Here is a 27,563-nt window from a genome sequence, read left to right as displayed (position 1 = left end):
GAAGTTCTTTACTGGGAAGTAGGCAGAGTATATAGACTGATAGGTCAACAGTGCAGAATTTCTCTAAGTTTTCTTTTGTTGGCTTCTATTTTTCTTTGTGAAATAGTAAATAAAGGTAATGGCTAAGAATACAGAGTGGGGAAGAGAAGCTGGAGGGTTAAGGAGAGAGAAAATATTACTGGCACTACTGGTGTAGATGCTCTTAGCAAAATTCAAATGTTCAGACTTTTACAATAAGGTGCATCTAATTTTCTCACATTTTACAAAAAGGAGTTTCTGGTTTTGTTATGATATATTTATGTATTACGTTTTGTTTGTGACATCTGCATTTATAAAATGTGTATATTGGAGGATTAAAGCCAGTGGAAGAGGAGATGAAAATAATAGAAGAAGACTAATAAATTGATCCAGGAGGCCCTCAGGGAATGAGAGGGTGTGGGCTTTAGAACACAAGTGCACAGACTAGTATTGGACAGGAGGGAAGGACATAAAGAGAGGAACAAGTGCATATGTGTGTCTAGGGAGGGATTTAAACTTCATAGAGTCACTTTTCTCCAGGGAGATACCTACAGCTGAGAATGATGAAAGCCATGTGGGCATAGTTGTCAAGCTAAAGAGAACAAGGTGGATGAGCAGGGGTGGGGAACAGGAGAGGATGCTGCACAAGCGTGTGCTAAGGATCGCTAAATGTCACTCAGTACCCAACTGAGTTTGGATAGTGCATATCTTGGGATTCAAGAGACCACATGGTTGTGTGATTTTCTCCCTGAAGTTAAAGGATAAATATCTGCTTATATGGAAGTCACCCCTTCCTAAAAATGAAGCAACAGGAGAAGCAAATGTGGCTAATATAAATGTACTTCTTGTGGCATACTAGATACACATTCATTGATTTATTCATTCCACCAAAGGTTACTGAGCATCTTCCATATGCTAGGAGCAAAACTAGGGCCTGCAGTTGAATAGAAACAAGACATTAATCAAATTAGCTCACAAATACATGGAAAATGGCAATAGTGAGCCCACTGGGAAGGCAAGGGGCAAAGAGCTATAACAGCATATAATAGTGATATTTTTTCCCATGGCAGGATGGAAGCAAAGATTACACAAAGATCTGAAGACTGAGTAGGAGTCCCTTAGAGGAAAAGGGTGCGGAAAATGTACCCTGGGGAGAGAAAACAACATATGCCCAACCCCGGAGGCGAGGGGGACACAGTAAGTACCAGGGACTGGAAACCTGAACGCTGGCAAGAGCAAGGACAGAATGAGACAAAAATGAACAGAGCAGGCCTTGAGGACCATGTTAAGTATTTTCCCCTTACCCTTAGAGCAAAGGAAGCCACTGAATTTGTTGGCAGGAGAGTCTAGTGATGGGATCTGCATTTCCCAAAAACCATCTTGGGTGTGAAGGTGGATGTCTGGAGGTTCTGCAGGAGCCCCTAGGAGATGACAGGGCTGGAACTGGTGGGAGGATGGGCAGTGATGATGGAGGCAGAGAAGTGAGTGGATTCAAGAGATCACTGGGAGTTAACACTGTTAGTGCCTTGTGGTGGACTGGATAAAAAGGGTGAAGGAGAGGGAGGGGAAGAATACCCAATTTCTGGCTTGTTCAACAGGCTAGATGGGGCAGCTTTGAGAGGTGGGTAGGAAAAGAAGGGGTTCAGTTTTTGTCATATTCAAATAGACACAATCACAGTAGAAACCCTTATATAATTTGTTTGGCTTTAAAATAATCAGCATCAATAAATTTGTTGCTGATGCTAAATATAACCTACATTCTAGCATTTGGTTCTGATATTACATATGTCTGTTTTCAGATTTTGCCTGTTGAATGATAATCCTCTCATCTTGCAAAGAGACTTCATGGCATCATAACGTGTTTTCTATTAGGGAACTAAAAGTTAACACCATTTTTATTGGTTAAGAAGGGAAGTTGCAGATGAAGGAAGACCAGGTGCATCTTATATAAAAGGAACACTGTAATAGTAATCATCTAAGCAGTTAACAAAGTCTCAGACTCCAGGCTAATTAATTACTTAGCCCCTCCAAACCCAAACTTATTCATTTTTGAATGCAAGACACAAAAACAAGAATAAATTGGTTGAATCCAAAATGTCTCCTAGTTACAAAACTTAAAAGAATTACTTAAACATAAAGTATACGGTAAATAGCTCGGGCTTATATTCTCTCTTCTTAGATTTCTGAATTACTATATGAAGCCAGAGCTCTTCCACATCCTCCCCCCTAAAACAAACAAACAAACAAAAAAGACACATGCTCTAAAGTGAATAAATGAAAAAGCTTAAAACAAAGGCAACAAAGTCAAGAGAAGAAGAAAATGACAATTTATGTATTGTCAAAATAACACAATTGAAGAAATGAGTTATATATATTTTTAAATGCCAAAAAAAGACCACCAAATAAATAGGGGGTAGAAGGATAGCAGCAGAAAGAAAACATAGTGGAAGAATGATAACAGTGAGGTATTGACATTGACATAACCAAAAACACCTGCAATGTAATATCTCCTGATATGCTATATTAATAAGGCCAACCAGGTTTTTCTGAGTGTTGTTATTATAACTGAATAGTGTTTGTAACATTTATTATTTGTTCCTGATTATTCAAATAATGCATATGATTTTTAAAATATTAAAATTAAATAGCATGTAAAGAAATAACACTAATTCCACTCACTCCAGATGTTAACATTTTATTATATTTCCTTTTACTTTTTCAAAACTTTCTGAGGATCAATAATTTTTATAAATATAAGATTGGAATAATACATAACACATAAAATTCTGTGTACTGCTCTAAACACTTTTAAGCCTTTAGAGTAAACATTTCTGTTTCCTAAATATTTTTCAGGACATTTTTATGCAGAATTAACAAATAATGCATATATTGCATTATTTATTAAACTAATACCCTATGTTTGGGACTTTAGAGTTTCTTATTTCTCACTATTTTGAATACTATAATGAAAATCTTTAAATAAGTATTTGTTTGCCTCTCTGATTATGTAAACCCATCCCACTACAAACATCAAATAACATAAGCTGCTTTAACATTTTTGCACATATATTGTATTTATTTTGTTTTTATTCAAATTTTATTGAGGAATAATTGACAAATGGAATCATATATATTTAAAGCATACAATGTGATAATTTGATATATATATATATATATATATATATATATATATATATATATATATATATTGAGAAATAATTACCAGGATCAAGATGATTAACACATCCATCACTCCACATTGTCAATTAACATTTTGTGATGTGTGTTGTAAGAACACTTAAGATCTACTCTCAGCAACTTCCAAGTATACAATACCATATTATTAACTATAGTCACCATGCTGTACATTAGATTCTCAGAACTTATTTTTTGAACTGAAAGTTTCAAAGTTCATACTCTTTAATCTATATCTCCTCATTTTTCCCTTCCTCTTGTCCCTGGCACCACCATTCTATTTTATTTTCTATTACTAAGAAATAAGCTTTTTTTTTTTTAAGATGCCACATGTAGGTGATAGCATAGAGTATTTGTCTTTGTCTGGTTTATTTCACTTAGAATAATGCCATCCAGATTCATCCATGTTGTCACAAATGGCAGAATTTCTTCCATTTTATAGCTGAATAATATTCCTGTGTGTGTGTGTGTATGTGTGCCTGTGCGCATGTGTGTGCACACACGAGCCAACATTTTTTATCCATTTATTTGTCAAAAGATATTTAGGTTGTTTCCATATGTTGGCTATTGGGAATAATGCTGCAATGAACATGGTAGTGCAGATATCTCTTTGAGATACTGATTTCATTTTCTTTGGAAATATACCCAAGAATGGGATGGCTGGATCATATGGTACCTCTAGTTTTAGTTTTTTGAGGAAACTCCATACTGTTTTCCATTGTGGCTGCACCAATTTATGTTCCCACCAACAATGCACAAGGGTTCCCTTTTCTTTACATCCTCACCAACTTTTGTTAGCTCTTGTCTTTTGATAATAGCTTTCCTAATGGTATGAGGTAATATCTCATTGTGGTTTTTATTTCAATTTCCCTGATGGTTAGTGATGTTGAGCTGTACCTATTGGCCACTTTTATGTCTTCTTTTGAAAAATGTCTATTCAGGTCCTTTGTTTATTTTGAAATTGTATTATTTGCTTTTTTGCTAATGAGTTTTATGAGTTTTTTAAAAATATATTTTGGACATCAACCCTTTATCAGATATATGGTTTGGATATTTTCTCCCATTCTACAGGTTGCCTTTTCAATTAGTTGATTGTTTCCTTTGCTATGCAGAAATTCTATACTTTGAGGTAAACCCACTTGTTTATTTTGGCCTTTGTTGACTATGCTTCTGGTGTCTGATTCAATAAATCACTGCTAAGACTAAATGTCAAGCATCTTACCACCTATGCTATCTTCTAGGAGTTTTACAGTTTCAGGTCTTGTGTTGAACACATTTGTAGTTAATTTTTGTGAGTGGTATAAGATAGTGGTCCAGTTTCAGTCTTCTGTATGTGGATATCCAGTTTTATTGAAGAGACCATCTTTTTCCACTGTGTGTTCTTGGTGCCTTTGTCAAATATTAATTGACTGTGCGTGCATGGGTTTATTCTGTTCCACTGGTTTATGTGCTTGTTTTTATGCCAGCACTATGCTGTTTTTATTACCATAGCTTTGTAATAGAGTTTGAAATCAAGAAGTGTGATGCTCCAGTTTCGTTCTTTCTCAAAATTGCTTTGGCTACTCAGGATCTTTTGTGGTTGTATACGTACAAATTTTAGGATAGTTTTTTTTTCTGTTTCTGGGGAAAAGACCATTGAATTTTTGATAGTGATTGCATTATATATCCTTGGGTAGTATGGACATTTCAACAATATTATTTTTTGCAATCTAACAACATGAGCTATCTATTTACTTGTGTCTTCTTCAATTTCTTTCATCAATGCCTTAAAGTTTTCAGGTCTTTAACTTCCTTAATTAAGTGTATTCCTAAGCATTTTATTGTTTTTGACGTTATTGTAAATGGGATTACTTTCTTAATTTCTCAGACAGTTTATTGTTAGTGTATAGAAACACGACTGATTTGTGTGTGTTGATTTTGTATCCTGAAACTTTACTGAATTTGTTTATTGGTTGTAACACTGAAGCCTTTAGGGTTTTCTATATATAAGATCATGTCATCTGCAAACAAACATGGTTTACTTCTTCCTTTCCAATTTGGATGTCTTTCGTTTACTTTATTATTTTTTTCCCTAAGTTCTCTGGCTAGGACTTCTAGTAGAGGTAGAGGTAGAGACAGAGAGAATGGGCATCTTTGTCTTTTTCCTGATATTAACTTTTTACCATTCAGTATGATGTTAGCTGTGTACTCGTCATATATGGCCTTGATTATCTTGAGGTATATTCCTTCAATACCTAATATGTTGAGAGTTTTTAAATTAAAGGGTTTTGAATTTTATCAAATGATTTTTTGTACATCTATTAAAATGACTCATTTTTATCCTTCATTCTGTTAATGTGGTATATTACATTTATTTATTTGCATATGTTGAACCATCCTTGCATCCCAGGGATAAATCCCACTTGATCATGGTGTGTGATCCTTTTAAATGTGCTCTTGAATCTGGTTTCCTAGTATTTTGTTGAGGATTTTTGCATCTATGTTCAACAGGGATATTGGACTGTAATTATCTTTTCTTATGGTTTCCATACCTAACTTCAGTAACAGGGATTTAATTTAATTATCTTCAGTTTTTTGGAACAGTTTGAGAAGGGTTGGTAGTAATTATTCTTTAAATGTTTGGTAGAATTAACCAGTGAAGCTCTCTGGTCTTGTGCTTTTATTTACTGAGAGATTTTTGGTTACTGATTCAATCTCTTTGCTCATTAGAGGTCTGTTCAGATTTTCTATACATGATTAGTCTTGGAAAGTTGTATGTTTCTAGGACTTTATACATATATGTTATCTAATTTGTTGGCATATAATTATTCATAGTAGTCTCTTATGATTCTTTGTACTTCTGTGATATCAGTTATAATCTTTCATTTATAATTTTGAATCATCTTTTTTCTTAGTCTAGCAAAAGTTTTGTCAATTTTAATTATCTTTTCAAAAAACAAGACTTAGTTTCATTGATCTTTCCTATTGTCTTTCTAGCTTATATTTATTTCTGCTCTAATATTTATTATTTCATTTCTTCTGCTAACTTTAGTCTTAGTCTGTTCTTTTCCTGGTTCCTTAATGTATAAGGCTGGGTTGTTTATTTGAGGTTCTTCTTTTTTTTTAACACATAAAAAGTTTTTGTTTTCTTGAACTATAATCCTCATGTAAATTCACATACAAACATTACAAAATTTCATATTCCATAAAATACCAAAAAATTCACCATTTTACAGTGTACATTGAAGTGGGTTTTAGTATATTCACCATGTTAAACAACAATCACCACTAATTGCAGAACGTTTCCATCTCCCCAAAAAGAAACTCTGTGATATTAGCAGTTAGTCTCAATTTTGCCCTCACTTCTCCCATCCCTTGGCAACAACTAATGTACTTTCTGTCTCTGTGGATTTTCCTATTCTGTATATTTCATATAAATGGAATAATACAATTTTGTGAACTTATGTGGCTTGCTTCTGTAATGTGGCATGTTTTCAAAGTTCACTCATGTTATAGCATGCATCAGTAATTATTCCTTTTTATGGCTGAATAACTTTACATTGTAAGGATATATCGTATTTTACTTATGTGTCCATCAGACGATGAACCTTTGGGTGATTTCCACTTTGGGGCTCTTATGAATAATGCTGCTAATTCTGTGCTTAATTTTTTGAGGAACTGCCAAACTGTTTTCCACAGAAGCTGCTCCATTTTACATTCCCACTAGCAGAAGATTCTAATTTTTCCACATATCCTCCAACACTTGTTATTTTACATTTATTATTATTATTATTCATTATTATTATTATTATTATTATTATTATAATTAGCATCCTAATGGATATATAGTGGTAACTTATGTGGCTTGCTTATTTTTAGTTTTGGAATAGTGTTTTTTCTCTTCTTGTTTTAAATTTTATTTTTTTTAATTTACATCGAAATTAGTTAGCATATAGTGCACCAATGATTTCAGGAGTAGATTCCTTAATGCCCCTTACCCATTTAGCCCATCCCCCCTCCAACACCCCCTCCAGTAACCCTCTGTTTGTTCTCCATATTTAAGAGTCTCTTATGTTTTGTTCCCCTCCCCGTTTTTATACTATTTTTGTTTCCCTTCCATTATGTTCATCTATTTTGTCTCTTAAAGTCCTCACATGAATGAAGTAATATGATATTTTTCTTTCTCTGAGTGACTAATTTCACTTAGCATAATACCCTCCAGTTCCATCCACGTAGTTGCAAATGGCAAGATTTCATTCTTTTTGATTGCCAAGTAATACTCCATTATATATATATATATATATATATATATATATATATATATATATACCACATCTTCTTTATCCATTCATCCATTGATGGACATTTGGGCTCTTTCCATACTTTGGCTATTGTTGATAGTGCTGCTATAAACATTGGGGTGCATGTGCCCCTTCGAAACAGCATACCTGTATCCCTTGGATAAATACCTAGTGGTGCAATTGCTGGGTCGTAGGGTAGTTCTATTTTTAGTTTTTTGAGGAACATCCACACTGTTTTCCAGAGTGGCTGCACCAGCTTCCATTCACACCAACAATGCAAAAGAGATCCTCTTTCTCCACATCCTTCCCAACATCTATTGTTGCCTGAGTTGTTAATGTTAGCCATTCTGACAGGTGTAAGGTGGGTCTCATTGTGGTTTTGATTTGTATTTCCCTGATGAGTGATGCTGAGCATTTTTTCATGTGTCTGTTGGCCATCTGAATGTCTCCTTTGGAAAAGTGTCTATTCATGTCTTTTGCCCATTTCTTCACTGAATTATTTGTTTTTAGAGTTTTGAGTTTGATAAGTTCTTTATAGATTTTGGATACTAGCTCTTTATCTGATATATTGTTTGCAAATACCTTATCCCATTCCGTTGGTTGCCTTTTAGTTTTGCTGATTGTTTCCTTTGCTGTGCAGAAGTTTTTTTATTTTGATGAGATCCCAGTAGTTCATTTTTGCTTTTGTTTTCATTGCCTCTGGAGACGTGTTTAGTAAGAAGTTGCATCAGTGAAAATCAAAGAGGTTTTTTCCTGCTTTCTCCTCAAGGATTTTGATGGCTTCCTGTCTTACATTTAGGTCTTTCATCCATTTTGAGTTTACTTTTGTGTATGCTGTAAGAAAGTGGTCCAGGTTCATTCTTCTGCATGTCGCTGTCCAGTTTTCCCAGCAACACTTGCTGAAGAGACTGTCTTTATTCCATTTGATATTCTTTCCTGCTTTAACAAAGATTAGTTGGCCATACGTTTGTGAGTCCATTTCTGGGTTCTCTAGTCTGTACCATTGATCTGAGTGTCTGTTCTTGTGCCAGTACCATACTGTCTTGATGATTACAGCTTTGTAGTATACCTTGAAGTCTGGCATTGTGATGCCTCCTGCTTTGGTATCTTTTTCAAGATTGCTTTGGCTATTCAGGGTCTTTTCTGGTCCCATACAAAATTTAGGATTATTTGTTCTAGCTCTGTGAAGAATGCTGGTGTTACTTTGATAGGGATTGCATTGAATATGTAGATTGCTTTGGGTAGTATCGACATCTTAACAATATTTGTTCTTCCTATCCAGGAGGATGGAATCTTTTTCCATTTTTTTGGTGTCTTCTTCAATTTCTTTCATAAGCTTTCTATAGTTTTCAGTGTATAAATTTTTCACCTCTTTGCTTAGATTTATTCCTAGGTATTTTATGGTTTTTTTGTGCAACTGTAAATGGGATCAATTCCTTGATTTCTCTCTCTGTTGCTTCATTGTTGGTGTATAGGAATGCAACCGATTTCTGTGCATTGATTTTATACCCTGCAACTTTGCTGAATTCATGAAGCAATTCTAGCAGTTTTTTGGTGGAATCTTTTAGGTTTTCCATAGAGTATCATGTCATCTGCAAAGAGTGAAAGTTTGACCTTCTACTGACTGATTTGGATGCCTTTCATTTCTTTGTGTTGTCTGACTGCAGAGGCTAAGACCTCCAATACTATGTTGAATAACAGTGGCAAGAGTGGACATCCCTGTCTTGTTCCTGACCTTAGGGGAAAAGCTCTCAGTTTTTGCCCATTGAGGATGATATTAGCATTGGGTTATTCATATATGGCTTTTATGATCTCGAGGTATGATCCTTCTATCCCTACTTTCTTGAGGGTTTTTGTCAAGAAAGCATGCTGTATTTTGTCAAATGCTTTCTCTGCATCTATTGAGAGGATCATGTGGTTCTTTTCCTTTTTTTATTGATGTGATGAATCACGTTAATTGTTTTGCAGATACTGAACCAGCCCTGAATCCCAGATATAAATCCCACTTGGTCATGGTGAATAATTTTTTTACTGTATTGTTGGATCTGGTTGGCTAATATCTTGTTGAGGATTTTTGCCTCCATGTTCATCAGAGAAATTGGTCTATAGTTCTCCTTTTTTAGTGGGGTCTCTGTCTGGTTTTGGAATCGAGGTAATGCTGGCTTCATAGAAATAGTTTGGAAGTTTTCCTTCCATTTCTATTTTTTTGGAACAGCTTCAAGAGATTAGGTGTTCACTCTTCCTTAAATATTTAGTAGAATTCCCCTGGAAAGGCATCTGGCTCTGGACTCTCATTTTTTGGGAGACTTTTGATTACTAATTACATTTCCTTAATGGTTATGGGTCTGTTCAAACTTTCTATTTCTTCCTGTTTCAGTTTTAGTAGTGTATATGTTTCTAGGAATTAGTCAGTTTCTTCCAGATTGCCCATTTTATTGGCATATGATTGCTCATAATATTCTCTTATTATTTTTATTTTGGTTGTGTTGGTTGTGATCTCTCCTCTTTCATTCTTGATTTTATTTATTTGGGTCCTTTCCTTTTTCTTTTTGATCAAGCTGGCTAGTGCTTTATCAATTTTGTTAATTCCTGCAAAGAATCAACTTCTGGTTTCATTGATCTGTTCTACTGTTTTTTTTGTTTTGATAGCATTAATTTCTGCTCTAAACTTTATTATTTCCTGTCTTCTGCTGGTTTTGGGTTTTATTTGCTGTTCTTTTTCCAGCTCTTTAAGGCATAAGGTTAGGTTTTGTATCTGAGATCTTTCTTCCTTCTTTAGGAAGGCCTGGATTGCTATATACTTTCCTCTTATGACTGCCTTTGCTGCATCCCAGAGGTTTTGGGTTGTGGTGTTATCATTTTCATTGACTTCCATATACTTTTTAATTTCCTCTTTAACTGCTTGGTTAGCCCATTCATTCTTTAGTAGGATGTTCTCCAGTCTCCAAGTATTTGTTACCTTTCCAAATTTTTTCTTGTGGTTGATTTTGAGTTTCATAGTGTTGTGGTCTGAAAATATGCACAGTATGATCTCGATCTTTTTGTACTTATTTAGGGCTGATTTGTGTCCCAGTATATGGTCCATTCTGAAGAACATTCCATGTGCACTGGAGAAGAATGTATATTCCGCTGCTTTAGGATGAAATGTTCTGAATGTATCTGTTAAGTTCATCTGGTCCAGTATGGTCTCTCAAAGCCATTGTTTCCTTGTTGATTTTTTGATTAGATGATCTGTCCATTTCTGTGAGTGGGGTGTCGAAGTCTCCTACTATTATGGTATTACTATCAATGAGTCTTTATGTTTGTGATTAATTGATTTATATATTTGGGTGCTTCCACACATTTGACGCATAAGTGTTTATAATTGTTAGGTCTTCTTGGTGAATAGACCCCTTGATTATGATATAATGCCCTTCTGCATCTCTTATACAGTCTTTATTTCAAAGTCTAGATTGCCTGATATAAGTATGGCTACTCTGGCTTTCTTTTATTCACCATTAGCATGATGGTTCTTCATCCCCTTACTTTCAATCTGAAGGTGTCTTTAGGTCTAAAGTGGGTCTCTTATAAACAGCATATATATGGATCTTGTTTTCTTATCCATTCTGTTACCCTATATCTTTTGATTGGAGCATTGAGTCCATTGACGTTTAGACTGAGTACGGAAAGATATGAATTTATTGCCATTATGTTGCTTGTAGAGTTGGAGTTTCTGGTGGTGTTCTCTGGTCCTAGTCTTTGTTGCTTTTGGTATGTATGTATGTACGTATGTATTTATATTTTCATCTTTTCTCCTCTCAGAGAGTCCCCCTTAACATTTCTTGCAGGGCTGGTTTAGTGGTCACAAACTCCTTTAATTTTTGTTTGGGAGACTTCTTATCTTTCCTTCCATTTTGAATGACAGCTTTGATGGATAAAGAATTCTTGGCTGCACATTTTTCTGATTCAGCACATTGAATATATCCTGCCTCTCCTTTCTGGCCTGCCAGGTTTCTGTGGATGGGTCTGCTGCAAACCTGATCTGTCTTCCCTTGTAGGTTAAGAACTTTTTTTCCCTTAAGTCCCTTAAGGACTTCCTTTCCCTTTTCTCTCCTTGCCCGAGTATTTTGTGAAATTGACTATGATATGCCTTGTCGATGGTCAGTTTTTGTTGCATCTAATGGGAGTCCTCTGTGCCTCCTGGATTTTCATGTCTCTGTCTTTCCCCAGGTTAAGCAAGTTTTCCAGTATGATTTGCTCACATAACCCTTCTACCCCTTTTCCTCTCTTCCTCTTCTGGGACCCCTAGGATTCTGATGTTGTACCTTTTTTAAAGAGTCACTGATTTCTCTAATTCTTAAATCATGCTCTTTTGCCTTAATCTTCATCTTTTATTCTGCTTCATTAGTCTCCATAAGTTTGTCCTCTATATTGCTGATTCTCTGTTCTGCCTCATCCATCCTTGCTGCTGTTGCATCCATTCGAGATTGCAGCTCAGTTATAGCATTTTTTAAATTTCATTCTGACTAGTTTTTACTTCTTTTATCTCCACAGAAAGGGATTCTAATCTATTTTCGACTCCAGCTAGTATTCTTATTATCGTGATTCTAAATTCTGGTTCAAACATCTTGCTTGTATCCGTGTTGCTTAAGTCCCTGGCTGTCGTTTCTTCCTGCTCTTTCTTTTGGGGTGAAGTCCTTTGTTTCATCATTTTGAAGGGAGAAAAGGAATTAATGAGGTAGAAAAAATTAAAATTAAAAAATATTAAAATTAGAAAGGTAAACACACACACACACACACACACAAAATCGAATAAATTATGCTAGATCCTAGGTGTGTTTTGGTCTGGGTTTTCAAAGTGGCTTGATAGATTAGAGAAAAAAGGGGGAAAAAGGAAATTGTTTGAAAATTTGAAAAAATGATTACACTGAAGTAGAACAAAATGAAGTGATGGAAGTAAAATAGAATTTGAAAAAAATTTACACAAAAGTGAAGAATATGGTAGAAAAAACTAAAGAAAAATATTTTAATAAAAATTAAAAATAAAAATGAATTTTTCTCGTTCTATATTCAAGAAAAAGAAATGAAAAAGAGAAAAAAGAAAAAAAATATTTTGAAAATTTGAAAAAATGAATACACTGAAGTAGACTAAAATAAAATGATGGAAGTAAAATAGAATTTGAAAAAAATTTACACAAAAGTTAAAAAAATAGTAAAAAAATTAAAGAAAAATATTTTAAATAAAAATTGAAAATAAAAATGAATGTTTTCTCTTTCTGTATTCAAGAAAAATAAATGAAAAAAGAGAAAAAAAAGAAAGAAAATTGAATAGATGGACATGTTAACAGACTGAAATATGACTGAAATTACTTCATTTTCCCCTAGATGTCAGACTATGAAGGACTTTATAGTCCATAAACTAAGCAGGCGGTGAGACATCTGTTCTTGAAGAGCGCGATTGGCCCAGTTGGGTGGGGCTTAGTGTAAAGTCTCCATTCTCCACTAGATGGCGCTGCTAGCCTGCTGGGGTGGATTGTTGTGGGGGTTGTAGGTACATATGCGCATGCACAGAAGCGGTGAAAATGGCGTCACCTGGCTACCCAGTCTCTAGTATCAGAACTCTGTTCTCCCTGATCAGCAATCATGCACCCGCCCTTTGTCTTCAGCTTTCCTCCACTCCCTGCTTTTACACTGTCTGTGACCAAGTCCCAGGTAGTACCTCTGTTTTATGAAAGCCTAACAAATGATCTCTCATAGAGAATGTTCCATGTATACTTGAGAAAAACATGTATTCTGGTGCTTGTTGGGTAGAATATTTTGTATATGTCTGTTAGGTATATTTGGTCTAAAGTATAGTTTAAGTCCATTATTTATTTAAAAAAATTTTTTTTTACATTTTATTTATTTTGAGAGAGATACAGAGAGAAAACAAATGGGGGAGGGGCAGAGAGAGGGAGACACAGAATCAGAAGCAGGCTGCAAGCTCCAGTCTTCAAGCTGTCAGCACAGAGCCCGACATGGGGCTCAAACTCACAAACTGTTAGATCATGACCTGAACCTAAGTTGGACGCTCAACCGACTGAGCCACTCAGGCGCCACTCAAGTCCATTATTTCTTTATTGATTTTCTATCTGGATAATCTATCCACTGTTGAAATGGGGTATTGATGTCCCCCACTATTGTTGCATTGCTGTCTATTTCTGCCTTCAGATTTGTTAATAATTGTTGAATATATTTATGTGCTCTAATATTGGGTGCATATATATTTAAACTGTTATAGCTTCTTGATGAACTGACCCCTTTATCATTTTACAATAACATTGTTTGTCTCTTGTTAGAGGTTTTGACTTAAAGTCAATTTTATTTGATATAGGCATAGCTACCCTTGCTTTCTTTTGGTTTCCACTTGCATGGAATACCTTTTTCAATCCCTTCACTTTCAGTCTATATGTGTCCTTAAAGCTTATGTGAGTCTCTTGCAGGCAGAAAATAGTTGAATTTTTTAATGCATTCAGCCATTTATGTTTTTTAGTTGAAGAATTTAAACCATTTACATTTAGAGTAATTATTGATAGGTAAAGACTTCCAGTTGAAATTTTGTTGTTTTCTGATTGCTTTATAGTTCTTTTGTTTTTTTCTTCCTCCCTTACTGTCTTTCTTTATGAATTGATTACTTTTGTAGTGTTAGCCTTAATTCTTTTGTCTTTATTTTTTGTATTTATTATAGGTTTTGCTTTGTGATTGCCATGAGACTTTCATAATACATCTAAGAGTTATAACAATCTATATTAAGCTGATAATAATTTAACTTCAATTGCTTAACAAAGTTCTACACATTTACTTTCCAGAGATAAAGGTAGAGAGAGATGATGATGAGTTGATGAGGGGACAAGGGGCAGCCCTCTTACTCTACCTTTTGTGGGCTAGTCTTCTAGCCCACAATTTTTATTTTTCTCATTTACCGCACTCAACATATGTTGTTATCCAGAAACACAAACACAAATGCAAATCCCAATATAAGAAACTTGAATTTTAAAAACAACTACTTTTATTTTCTTTACATTTAAAGACCCAGGGGATTTATATAGTGTGTCATGCAGACAGCTTTCCAAAAAGCCACTTTAGATATTTGTCTATCTCTTTAAAAATTCTCACTTTAAGCATCTATAAAATTTCTCCTTTCACCCAGTCCCTTTACTGTCTTTATGCTTCCTTTTCAGCTCTGCCCCCTCCACTTTGCCACTCTGCTTGATATCTTACCTCCTATACTAACCCTGGCTGTGGAATCTTGTCTACCTTACCAAAGATCTTCCTTAATAGGAAACAGCCTTTCGAAATTCTGGAAAAAAATTCTTTACTTCATGAAACATGTAACTACTAGTTTAGAATCTAACTTAACTGCTAGATTAGAAGCTCCATGTGAACTTGCATTTTGTTTACTCATTATTCTATATCCATCATCTAACATAGTATAGAGCACATAGTTAAATCCAATTAATATTTGTTAAATGAATTAATGTTTAGACTTTCCTAGTGTGCAGTGGAAGAAGAGCTATGGAAGGATCATGGCCAGGATAGAATAGGAAAAAAGGGGCAAAGGCAAGGGGAAGGCAAGGGGCTGAAAATACAGTATTGGAAAACCTAAATAGTATCCTTTAGTCAAGCTGGAGAACCTCTATTTTCTGACCCATCCCTTCTCATCTTCCTGGAGATCCATTCATCAATTGGACTGTGAACATAGCAAGACAAAGAAATCTTCCAGATTCTCAAACATAAGTAACTTTTCCCTGCTAGGTTCCACTCAATCTCTCACTGATTACTACTGCTGTTGTCTGTCAACATCTTCCTGTGGAAAAAAGTATTTACAGATCCTGATAGGGATTTTCCATTTGAAATCATAAGAATTAAATTTTTTTAATGTTTCTTTATTTTTGAGAGAGAGAGAGAATGAGCAGGGGAGGGGCAGAGGGAGAGGGAGACACAAAATCCAAAGCAGGCTCCAGGCTCTGAGCTGTCAGCACAGAACTCAACACAGGGCTCAAACTCATGAACCACAAGATCATGACTTGAGTTGAAGTCAGACACTTAACTTACTGAGCCACCCAGGAGCCCCTGAAATCATAAGAATTAAAAGGGCTTTGTATATTTTCTTTTTTTCCCCAGATAAATGTTTTATTGAATAACTGATCTGTGTAACTGCTGAGACCACTATGTAGAGACAAAAGAGAATGAGTTTTATTTGTTGGTCTCTTCCTCCCTCCTTCGACAGTCTTGATGATTTCCTCCTCGGCCTGGATCTGCTCCTCACTGTGCTTCCATGCTTCCTAGGTATTAGATAGGCAGGCCTCAGCCTGGTCAGCCAGAAGCTTCTTGTGAGCCTTGTCTGCCTTCAGCTCGTGGATGTGTTCCATGATAATCTGCTTGTTTTTGAACACATTACCCTTCATTTTCAAGTACAGGCTGTGATACACGTGACAGTCAATCTTCTTAGATTCACAGTATCTTTCAAGCAGCTGGTGCAGAATTCTCATCCTCTTCATCAGGTTACCTTCTCAGGCATTGGAGCCTGGGCAGTACCTTTTCTCTAACCAATGCTCATATACCTGTCTTTCTGGTGGGCCAAAGCATTTTTCTGGCACCAAGCCCAGGGATGGGCAGTCACAGTCTTCCAGATGATCAGCCCATCTTGGATCAGTTTCTGGATCTGCTGACAGGAGTTGGCATTGGCGATTTCATTGGTTTCATTGGGGTCCAACCAGACCTCCATTTTGTCAGAGCAGAAGACACTGAAGGCAAGCCTCTTCTGAAGTCTGAGCATGCTCATAGCTGCAGCCACAGTGGCAAACAGAAAGCAAAAGGGCTTTGTATTTCAAAAGAGCCCTTTAGACAGAAAGAGGGCAGATGTTCAAGGCATTTGTGTGTCAAAACGAGTACTCATGGCTTTGTCCTTATTGAGGTCTTTTGAATCTAAGTGCATGGAGAAGGGATTCTGGGTTTTTCTTCTTGGAAAACATATATGGAAATAATTGGTGATATTCAATGTCATCTAAGTGTCAGAAAGAAAAAAAATGAAAAATATTCCATGTATGGAATTCTGTTTTCTAGAAGGCATGGTTTAGTTTTATTTTTTGTTTTTATCTGTTACAAGAAAAGAAGATACATTTTTCTGTGCTTTGACATTTAGTTTGACAAATACAATAATCAGAATTTAGTTTTCAGTCAATTCAGCTTAATTTGTATCTTAAAAGTCAAAATTGGCTTAGAAAAAGTCATCATTCTCAACATATCCTCAAATAATAAACACAAACCTATGGGGAAGCCACCAATAATTTCTTTTTTCAAAATCTTACCCCTTCATTACTACCAGTACCAGTGAGAAATAGAACAAATGACCTAACAGAGAACACAATTTTATGGAGTTGTATCCAGTTTGCGTGGTGAGAAGGGGTAGTTTCCCTGCATTCCCAACTATATACATTCCAGAATTAATTACTAATAATAGAAGTATTCTCCTGAAACTAACACATATCTTTTAACCAACTTTTCTATGTGAGAAACATGTCTTTCTCTTTCACAACCAGAGCACAAAGTCTTAATACTCAAGCAGTGTCTATTATTATGCTCAAAATAAACCTCATTTAATTTAATGAATATTAAAAAAACACTTCTACCTAAATGGGATTAATATGACGTGATATAAGAAGAAGAAAAAGGGGAAAAACTATGGAATACAGGAAGAAATGTACAGCCTGTCAGTTTAACACGTACAGAAATAATGGGTTATGTTTGAACCACTGAAGGAATTTGGTGGTTAACTATCTATAGAATATATTAACAGACTAGTCCATGTGATACCTGACCCCAATTCTTCTCAGACATCCTAATACCTCACACAAGCTCTCAGATATTCAAGCATATTCTCTAAATCTTAACTAGCCTCACATATTAGTGGAAGGAAGCACCTGCCTGACTATATGGGGAAAATATTAAGTTAGGGTATATGACATTGCATCATTGCCTACTCCCCCTCATACACGAGTTTGCATTAGGATCAGCCTGTTGTGACATGAAACACTTGGCTGTAATGCATAATAGTGAAAAGACTAAATGTTTCCCAAGTGAAGTTCACATAGCATGACTGTTATTACAAAGCCTAAGCAAATAACTTTGGTAAGTAATATGTCTATGGAATAAATAACTATTGGAAAAACATTTCTGGGTTTATTAACTGAGCTAATGGAGTAATATATTATGGCACCTCAGGAATCTAAATTTATTTTAAAACTATATACTGCAGATGGCTAAATGGTGGCCACAAAAAAAAGATATGTCTATGTCCCAAACCCTAGAAGCTATGATATTAACTTTTTTGGAAAAAGGGTCTTTTCAAATGTAATTAAGGATCTTGAGAAGATACTTTTAGATTATGCAGGTGGGTCTTAAATCCAATAACAAGTGTACTTATAAGAGACACAAAGAGAAGAAATAAATACATAGAGGAAAAGACAATCTGAAGACAGAATCAGTGATGCAGCCACAAATCTAAGAATGCAGACAGCCACCAGAATTTGGAAGAGGCAAAGAACAATTCTCTCCTAGACACCCAGAGAAAGCAGAGCCCTGACAGTGCTTGAACTTATGGTCTGAAGAACTGTAAGAGAATAAATTTCTGTTGTTTTAAACTACCCAGCTTGTGGTGATTTGCTATGGCAGCCCCAGGAAACTCATACAGCCATCTAGATTACTGTGTATTTTAAACTCGTATGGAGAGTGAATTCCATCTATAGAGAAAACCGCTGGACATGTCCTCAGGATATATGACTTCTTATAATTCAGGTTCCACCCAGAACTAAACGTGTGACCTTGAACAAGAACCTTAGCCTTCCTGTTACTCAATTTCTTTATGTGCAGTTGGTCTAGATGATCTTAAAGCTGCCTTCCAAATCTAAATTCTACATTTCTGTTAATAACTGACAGTAGAAAACTGAATAAGGAGAAACACAGCCAGCATTTTGTAAACAGTCTCACACATACACACCAGATCTCAAATACACATACATATACACACACACATTCTTATAAACAAGCTTTTGAATTTGTGTTATAAGGAGAGAGGGAGAAAAAAACAAGATTAGCTATAATTGCTCTCATTTATATGCCAAATGTTGTTCTATGTAATCCTTATGATAAACTTGCTGTTGTAGCAGTCTGGGTCCAATCAGGAGATAGAAACAGCACAGTGGTTTAAACAGGGGAAGTTAATATAAAGGATAATTAAACTAAGATAAAAGAATAACTGTAAGATCAGAAGAAACTCTGTATAGTATTCCAAAGCTGAGGGAGAGTACCCAAGGAAGGACAAACTTGAAGGAGGATCAGACCTTGTTGGAGAAGATGTGGTTTAGTCACAGGACAGCAGAACAGTTTGCTAATTTGGCCAGCTGGAGTAGGTCTGGAGTTGCCAGGCAAATAGCAGACCATCTTCCAGAGTGCTGGAAGAAAGCAGGCTCTCAGCAACTGGCCAGGGTGTGCAGTGGGAGTCTGGTGCCGACTAGGGCAGAGGCCTTCAGGGTGTGAGGGATGCAGGAGATCTGAAGAAGGAACACTACCTATTATGTATTGCTCTGCCCTTGGTGGCTGCATACAGGCTGCATAAAGCTCTGGGTTCCATGTTGAGAGGCCTGCAGAAAGGATTTCATCATGCAGAGCTGCAAAATCAGAGAAATGGATTTCTGGGTCTGTGACTGGGGCAGGCTCCACCAGATGTCCTCACACCCACAATGCAGATCTGCCCAGCCCACACTAGAAATCCTAAGAAACCATCTTCCTCCTCGGTGTCCTTCTAGTACCCTCTATCAAAAAAATTTAACATTGGCCCCAATTTAATGCTAAAAAAAAAAAGAATTCCTTTATCACAGAGCATGTATTAAAGGATGCATATGGATCTGAGAAACAATAAATTGATAACTGACACACTCGAAGAATATAATCACACATGGGGACACCAATGTTCAGAGAGGTGAATACAGTCACTAAATTGCAGAGCTAGAAATTATATCCAGAGCCATAAATGGCTGATAATTCCTGAAACTAGGCTCTAACCACACCCCAAGATGAAAGTGTGATGAAAATTTCCCACTTAAAGTATTTTATACTTAATTGTACTTCTTGTGATCATATGGTAAAACTTCATCTGATGAGAATTTTGCTGCACCCATTTTGTTAAGAAAAAGAAATCACAAGATCACTCACCCCTATCCTATGCTTTCTACCCTTCCCTTCACCGTCAGACTGGGATAAATGTCTCCTTCCTTTGTGAAATACCACCCTCTTCTTGGCAAAAACATCTTGGATTTCTTCATAACAAGCATCGCACTCTAAATTATAATTATCTGCTACCTATGTGTTCCTTACCCTAAAGCTCCAACCTTCCCAATTGTAGAGACGGAGCCTTACTCATTCATCTTTGTAGCTAGGCCTGTGTCCTGGCTCATACGAGATTTTTAATGTAAGAGAATTGACCTGAATGAAAGAGAACAGATCCATATCAGGGATTCACTCAAATAAGTCATTTCTAGGATATAATTCAGGGTCAAAGACTGCTGATCAAGCGGCTGAAGGACACACACCAGTCATTCCCGTGGGACCCTTCATGGCATGGTATATAAGGTCTACCATGTGCAAAGGACCAGAGGTGAATTTCCAAAGCTATGACCTGGAAGGAGGCCCAACATACCTGAAAAGACTACTCCAAACAGGAACAGTAATCAAGGGCAAGATGGCAAGCGACAAAAGAAATAAAACTGGGAGTATGTAGTTGAAAGAATTAAAGTCTGGAAACACAAGGAGAGCTAATACAGAAGAATGTTGTGAGCAGGTTAGAGGGAACAGCCCAGCATGACCCACCTCTGACACCTTTGCAATACCCTCTCAGGGTATGTTTATGGAGTTGCAATGAATTGATTTAAAAGGTCTGGAATGACACATTCAGAACATCCTCCAATATTCTAACAATCTGCTTGGCTCACTGCCTCTGAAGAGCCTCACATTGGTGTCTAAAGTCATTTACACGTTCAGATTTGAGCCTACTCAAAACTGAGCAGGTCAGCTCCACAGCCTTAGGCAAGATTCTGGGTGAAATCCTCAGCCTTACAGTAAGTATCTCTTTACCCAAGTAGCTTCCTAATATTACTAGGAATTTTTACTCTTTTTTAAAATTGAGATATAATTAACATACAAGTTTCAGGTGTCATATTGGTTTTAGATGTCCAACAATATTATTTGGTGTATCTATATTTTGCTAAATGATCACCACAATGTTTAACTCCATCACCATACATCATACACACAAATACCATACATACATCACCATACATACATCATTGCATTCTTTTTCTTGTGATGAGACCTTTTAAAATTTACTCTCAGCAACTTTTAAATATACAATACAGTACTCTTTTTTAAAAGTTTATTTGTTTATTTGAGGGGGGGTGGTGAAGGGCAGAGAGAGAGAAAGAGAGAATCCCATGCAGGCTCTGCACTGTCAGTGCAGAGCTGAATGTGGGGCTCGAACCCATGAACCATTAGATCATGACCTGAGCTGAAATCGGATGCTTAACCAACTGAGCCACCCAGATGCCCCCAATATACTACAGTACTCTTAACTATAGTCACTGGGCTACACAGTATATCCTCAGGACTTATGCAGGTCATAACCAGAATTTTGTACCTTTGACCCCCTTCATCCATTTCACACCCCATCCCCCATCTCTGGCAACCACCAAGCTGTTCTTTGTATCTATGAATTCAAGGTTTTTTTTGTTTGTTTCCACATATAAGTTAAATCATACAATTTTTGTCTTTCTCAAGCTGACTTGTTTCCCTTAGCACAATGCCTCTCAAGGTCCACCCACATTGTTGCAGATTGCAAGATTCCATTATTTATTTTAAAGCTGAATAATCTTCCATTATATATATATATATATATATATATATATATATATATATATATACATATATATATATATATATATATACACACACACACACACACACACACCATTTCTTCTTTGTGTACACACACACACACACACACACACACACACCTTTTCTTCTTTGACCATTCATCCACTGATAGACGCTTAGTTAGTTGCCATGTCTTGGCATTATAAATAATGCAGCAATAAACATGGGGTACATACATCTTTTTGAGTTAGAGTTTTTGTTTCCTTCAACTAAATACCCAGAAATGAAATTACTAGATCTTATGGTAGTTATTTTTAATTTTTTGAAGAACCTCCATATGTTTTCCATAGTGGCTGCACCAATTTACATTCCCACCAACAATGCATGAGGGTTCCCATTTTTCCACATCTTTTTGATAACAACCATTCTGACAGGTGTGGGGTTTTGATTCACCCATTGTGGTTTTGATTCACATTCCCCTGATGTTGAGCACCTTTTCATATAACCATTGGCCAGGTGCATAACTTCTTTGGAAAAGTCTATCCAGACCCCATGGCCATTTTTTAATCGGATTTTTTTCTATTGAGTTGTAGGAGTTCTTTATATTTTTTGGATATTAACTCCTTGTTTTTTATCTAGGTGCCGTCCTCTCATTCTCCCAGTTCCTTGAAGAAAAAGGACTTTGCCTGTCCCTCTCTCCTCCATTTTCCTTAGAGACTAAAGTTCTAATTCCCACGTGTCTACCCATATGACTTACACCTATACCTTCCAAAGATTACACTCTTCCTGGATCTGGAACACTCCTCAATTTACTGCCAAATCTCTTCTTTACTTGCAAATCACCTATTGCATTCTGTTGGATTCCTGGTTGTCAAATCCCCACTAGCCAGGACCTTCCTGCTGGGACTTTCCCTTAACTATATGCCAGCCTTCATGTGAGAATATATTTGTGTTCAGTTTTCTAAAGGCTAAATATCTTTTATCCAATCAGTGTATTGACAATTGAGCTCTCGTTAAACTATACTGGCCACATCTTTGTAGAACAAAGTGATTATTGATGTTCAAGATACTACTGAAATACTGAACTACTACTAGAATCATAGATATATGAGAAATACTATATTACACTGAATTTTCTTTACTTACCAGGTAAATAAATAAAATACTAGGAAGATTTCAACATAAGGCATAACACAAGATATATCAAATTAATATTAATTTAACGAAGAATCCAACTAATCGTAAGATCTATTATACTCAAATTTTTATTGTCAGTTATCTGTTATAACACCATTCAAAACAAAGTGTATACATGTTTGCATGTATATAAACATACATATCACCACTGTTTTGGTCCCAAATGCAGTTGATAGTTGTGTTTTGTGGGGCACCTGGGCGGCTCAGTTGGTTAAGCATCTGACTTCAGCTCAGGTCATGATCTCGAGTTCATGATTTCAAGCCCTGTGTTGGGCTCTGTGCTGACAGCTCAGAGCCTGGAGCCTGCTTCCAATTCTGTGTCTTCCTCTCTCTCTGCCCCTCCCCCACTGGGACTCTGTCTCTCTCTCTCTCTCTGTCTTTCTCTCAAAATTAAATAAACATTAAAAAAAATAAAAAAGTAATTTTGTTTTGTTTGTTTATTTGTTTTGTTTGGCTCATTCCTCCTTATAAAAATTTGATTTGTAGTACAACAGAATTTTGCAACATTGATTTTTGCGATGAAGTAACATAATGAGGATCTAGAAGACATCCATATTCTGCTCACAGGGCTTACAAAACATCTAAATGATCCCAGATTCACGTTTGAGCACAATGAAGTTTCTCATAATTTACTATAGGCTCCATAAATTTTCAAATTTTTATTTTATTTTTTGGCAGATCTAAAATCTGAATAACTGGACTTCTGCTTCCAACCAAGACAGGTAACCGGGACCAGAGTTACTCTCCATCCTTAGTCAACTAGAAGACCAGTCTAACTATATGGACCAACAGCTTTTAGACACTGAACAACAGACAGCACAAGAAAGTGATCTCTGAGAGATAAGAAAGGAATAAGGTGAGCCATGGGATTTCCCCAGCTCACTGCCAGCACAGCATGTCCAGGCCACAGTGCAGGGAGTCTGAAAACCTTCCTGAGCTAGGAGACAGAGTTAAGAAATTGCAAAGACACAGTGGGTAGAGTTTGCAGGGCAAAATACTGGACAGGAAAAAGTTGCACAAAGAGAGAAGCACTGCAGAGAGGGAGGAGAGAAGGAAAAGGGAAAGAGGGAGAGGTGGGAGGGAAGGAGGGAGAGAGTAAGAGAGAGAGAGAGATGTGGAAATTGGCTAAGGGTTTCCCTTGACTTTTCAGCTGTGCGCTGATGAGCACTTATGTGTAAGGAGACCACCTGAAGCAGAAAGAAAGCCACCAGAAAAGATCAGGGAGAACCATCTTCAGAGATCACACAGAGCTGAAAATAGTTCATATTCCCACCAGCCAGAATAGAAAAAAAAAAAAAAAAAACCTCATGATGCAAAACGCATTATGTAGGGTATTCAGAAAAGTATTTCTTCAGCAGTGGGGAATATTCAGCCCTACATTTAAAGGCTTCTCTGATCTCACTTAACTAAGCTTAAAAGGAACATCTTAAAAGATTAAACTCTTTCCAAGTAACTTAACTGCAACCCAAAGTAAAGCTCAAGAATATTTAAAATAAAACAAAAATATCAGCCCTCAACAACATAAAATTCATGTCTGGCATCCTATCAAAATTAAAGATATTCAAAGAAGTGGGAAAATATGACCCATAATGAAGGAAAAAAATCAATCAGTAGAAACAGCCTCCAAAATGTCATAGATGAAAGAACTTGTAGAAAACAGACATTAAAGCAGTTATTTTAACTATGTTCCATATGGTCAAAATCTGAATAATAATTACTCTTGGCAATAACACTGCTCATTGAGTTTTAAGGTTTGGCCATATATATACAGCAAAAGCATGCTTATTTTATTGTTATTATTACAGAAAATTTCAGAGACTGTAGCACCTAAACAAAAGGAGTGTATATGTCATTTTCTTTTTTTAACAAGAATATGTTTTTCTGAATTGGGTTGACTAGGAAGTTAGTAAACTATTTCTGTCTACTGCACGGGAAAGAAAAATTATATTGCTGCTTGGACTAATTTATCTACTTATTTTATTGATTTATGGAACTACCAATGTTAAAGCACATTTGAATCTTTGAGAAAAATTAAAAGCATGAATCATTCAAAAAGACCATCAGTGTAGTGGGATTTCATTAAAAGCCAAGGTTTGAGTATTTAAGAAAAGAGAAAGTCAGATGTCAGAGCATACTGTCATACTTAGCAGATAAGAAACATGTTTGAGGTTATGGTATGTGTTCATAAAAAGATGGCATAGCTTGAATTATAGCCAGCTCAAATGAACCCTAAGGTGAGTATGATGCATGTTTAAGCAAAAATTACATCCACTCCAGATCGAGGGTATTATTCACTTGTCTTCCTGGTTTACAAAATAATTCCCTCCCAGCTGGCCAAATTACCCAAACCTCTTAAAGTGCCCACAAATGGGGCCCAGCCTAGTTCCTTCAGCTAAACCAGAAAGAGCTTGAGGGGAAAATGGGTGGTGTTGGGGTGAGGGCAATCTATGCTATTCATCTTTTTACATATCCAAAAACGCAGGGACAGATAAGACAATGGTGATTTTGTATTGTTGACTTGTCCTCACATGCATCCCCTTCTCCCCATTGATTTCATGAGCTCATCCCAAATCACTCAGAGAACTATAATGAGCTCTGTCACCTTAAGGCAAGTCAGAATTCGTGTTTCTTCTAATTAAGACTCTGAAATATGTGTCCTGATTCTCTTACAGAAGTAGCCCAGACTCAGTAGACAATCTCTCTAGGTACCAAACCTGACTCCATTATTCACTGGCTGTGTGACTTTAGGCACTGAGCTTCAGCTTCCTCATCTGTAGAATGGAGATGAGAACAGTAGTACCTACTTCACGGGTTTTTGATTAAGAATGAAATGAGATAACTTATGCAGGACACCTCGCATTGTAAGGACTTTATAAATGGTAGCATTTTTTACCCATTCAAATATATTTACCGGTATTTCATAACAGGAACACTCCCCCCACCAATAGGACTACTTCTTATTATAGCCTACTCTTCAACAACACACACACACACACACACACACACACACACACACACACACTTTTCTCATTTCCATCTGCTTTTTCTCATACTTTTCCTTTCCTAAAATGTCTCATGTGTCATCACTTGGTTAACCTACACATTTGTTAAATCATTATGGGTCCCACCCAAATCATTAAATTTTAACTGCTCTCAATCCTTGTTATAATTCTTTTTCAAAATTCATGAATAATTTTATTCTCAAGTAAAACAAATTTTATCTGATTTTTAATGAAAAATATTTGATATTTTTTCATGCGTTGTATCTTACTTCCCCAACTATTTTTTTTTTATAGATAATTATCTGTCCCATATAGTAGATGTTATACTGCAAGACTCAAGGCAACATTACTGGCTTAATGATTAAAGTACTACGAAATTCAAATGACATAAAAAATATTCAATGAGCTCATATGGGAAGACAGTAACTTGAAAATGTTGATGAGATCAAAGCATTAATTTGTCCTAAGTGACGTACCAAAAAAGAAAGAATTAAGAAATGAAAATATAAGGCATACAGGGTGGCCCCGGCTGGGAGGCAAGTGAAGGTGTTCTGCAGAGTACTTTCCCAACCTGCCCAGGCATGCCCAACTTTGTAAGGCAAAAACTTCAATGGGAGCCTTCCTCCCTAAAGCCTCATGGTGAAACAGCTGTTTGACACATTCAGAAGGAAGGATGTCAGCTCTACATAGGAACACGATGTGAATGGAAGAGACCTGTCATTATACAAACAGTAAGGCACTCTGAACAGACACAAAAAACAACTCTCATCTCAAAAAACCCAACACTTGTGTCACAGTATTAGAAATTAGATCCTGGCAAATGGCGTTTGCTGAATGAAACCTTCAAGCCAGACAATGATCTCTTTGGACCTATTACCTTGCATTTGCAATCAGACTGGATCATCTCCCATTTGAGGCTCCCCAAGACTTCAAGCAATTTTTCAGTGCTCCTTTCAGAAAGGCACTCTCTCTAGAGAAATGCAGTATTTATATACAGTGCATTGGATCTCTAGGAAGCACCAGAATTATCAGTGAAGAATATATTAAATGGCTCAAGGTCTACTGTGAAGCATCCTTCCATGGCTTGACAGTAAAACTCCTAGAACCAGTTCCTGTCTCTGTAAGGAGGAGCTCTTTTAGAGTCAATGATAACACACAGAACCTACAAATTCATGCAGGGCACATCCCAAAGTTCTTAAAAAAGAAAAAACCTGGAGATGTCTTCTGTATTGTGGGAATAACAATGATTGATCTTTACCCAAGAGATTCCTGGAATTTCGTCTTTGGGTAGGCCTCTTTGACAGATGGGATGGGGATATTCAGCTTTGCCAGGTATGGCAGTGATTTTTATAACTCATGCTATGAAGACAAAGTGAACAAGCCACAGAAAATATCTTCAAGTGACTATTTAGTTTTTGATAACAGTTGTACTCCAGAAGTGACTAGTGTTTCGCTGCATCAGTCCCGGAAGACTTTCACCCGTGATATTGGACACGCATTTGGATTTTGACACTGCCAGTGGCTCGCATGCCTATTGCAAGGCTGCAACCATTTGGAAGGAGCTGACTGGCGCTCCCTCAACCTTTGCCTTTATCTCATTATGCAAGTTGCAGTGTACAAAGCACTGGGGAGGTGGATTGATGATGAACCTGCTGACAGCCCTGCAGTTAGTATGAAACACAGTCACGAGGATAATGGGAATTTACCAAAACCTGTGGATGCCTTTGGGAATGGAAAGAGTGGACAACAAAATGCCTTGCTGTTGTCCAAAAATAATGACCTCCATATACGAGTAATTAAAATAAATACTTGCACATTAAAAAAAGAAATGAAAATATAGTACATTCATGTTTTTCTCTTCTGCTTCAGAAGTTTGCAAAAGAGGAATAGTAACTTTCTTATAGTATTTTGGTTTTTATCATTAATA

General features: G+C 36.4%; 1 long non-coding RNA gene and 2 pseudogenes across 3 annotated transcripts in view; 1 reads left to right on the top strand and 2 right to left on the bottom strand.

Annotated features, from left to right (window-relative positions):
• LOC123608597 overlaps nucleotides 1-27,563 on the bottom strand; it is a 395,339-nt gene that overhangs the window by 193,785 nt on the left and 173,991 nt on the right. The window lies entirely within an intron of this gene.
• On the top strand, nucleotides 1,092-27,563 carry LOC123608592 (annotated as a pseudogene).
• LOC123608594 lies at nucleotides 15,560-20,952 on the bottom strand (annotated as a pseudogene).

This window comes from Leopardus geoffroyi, chromosome B2 (genome assembly GCF_018350155.1).
Source record: "Leopardus geoffroyi isolate Oge1 chromosome B2, O.geoffroyi_Oge1_pat1.0, whole genome shotgun sequence".
NCBI lineage: Eukaryota > Metazoa > Chordata > Mammalia > Carnivora > Felidae > Leopardus > Leopardus geoffroyi.
Note: the sequence above shows the minus strand (reverse complement) of the source record. Positions and strands in the feature narration are given on the sequence as shown.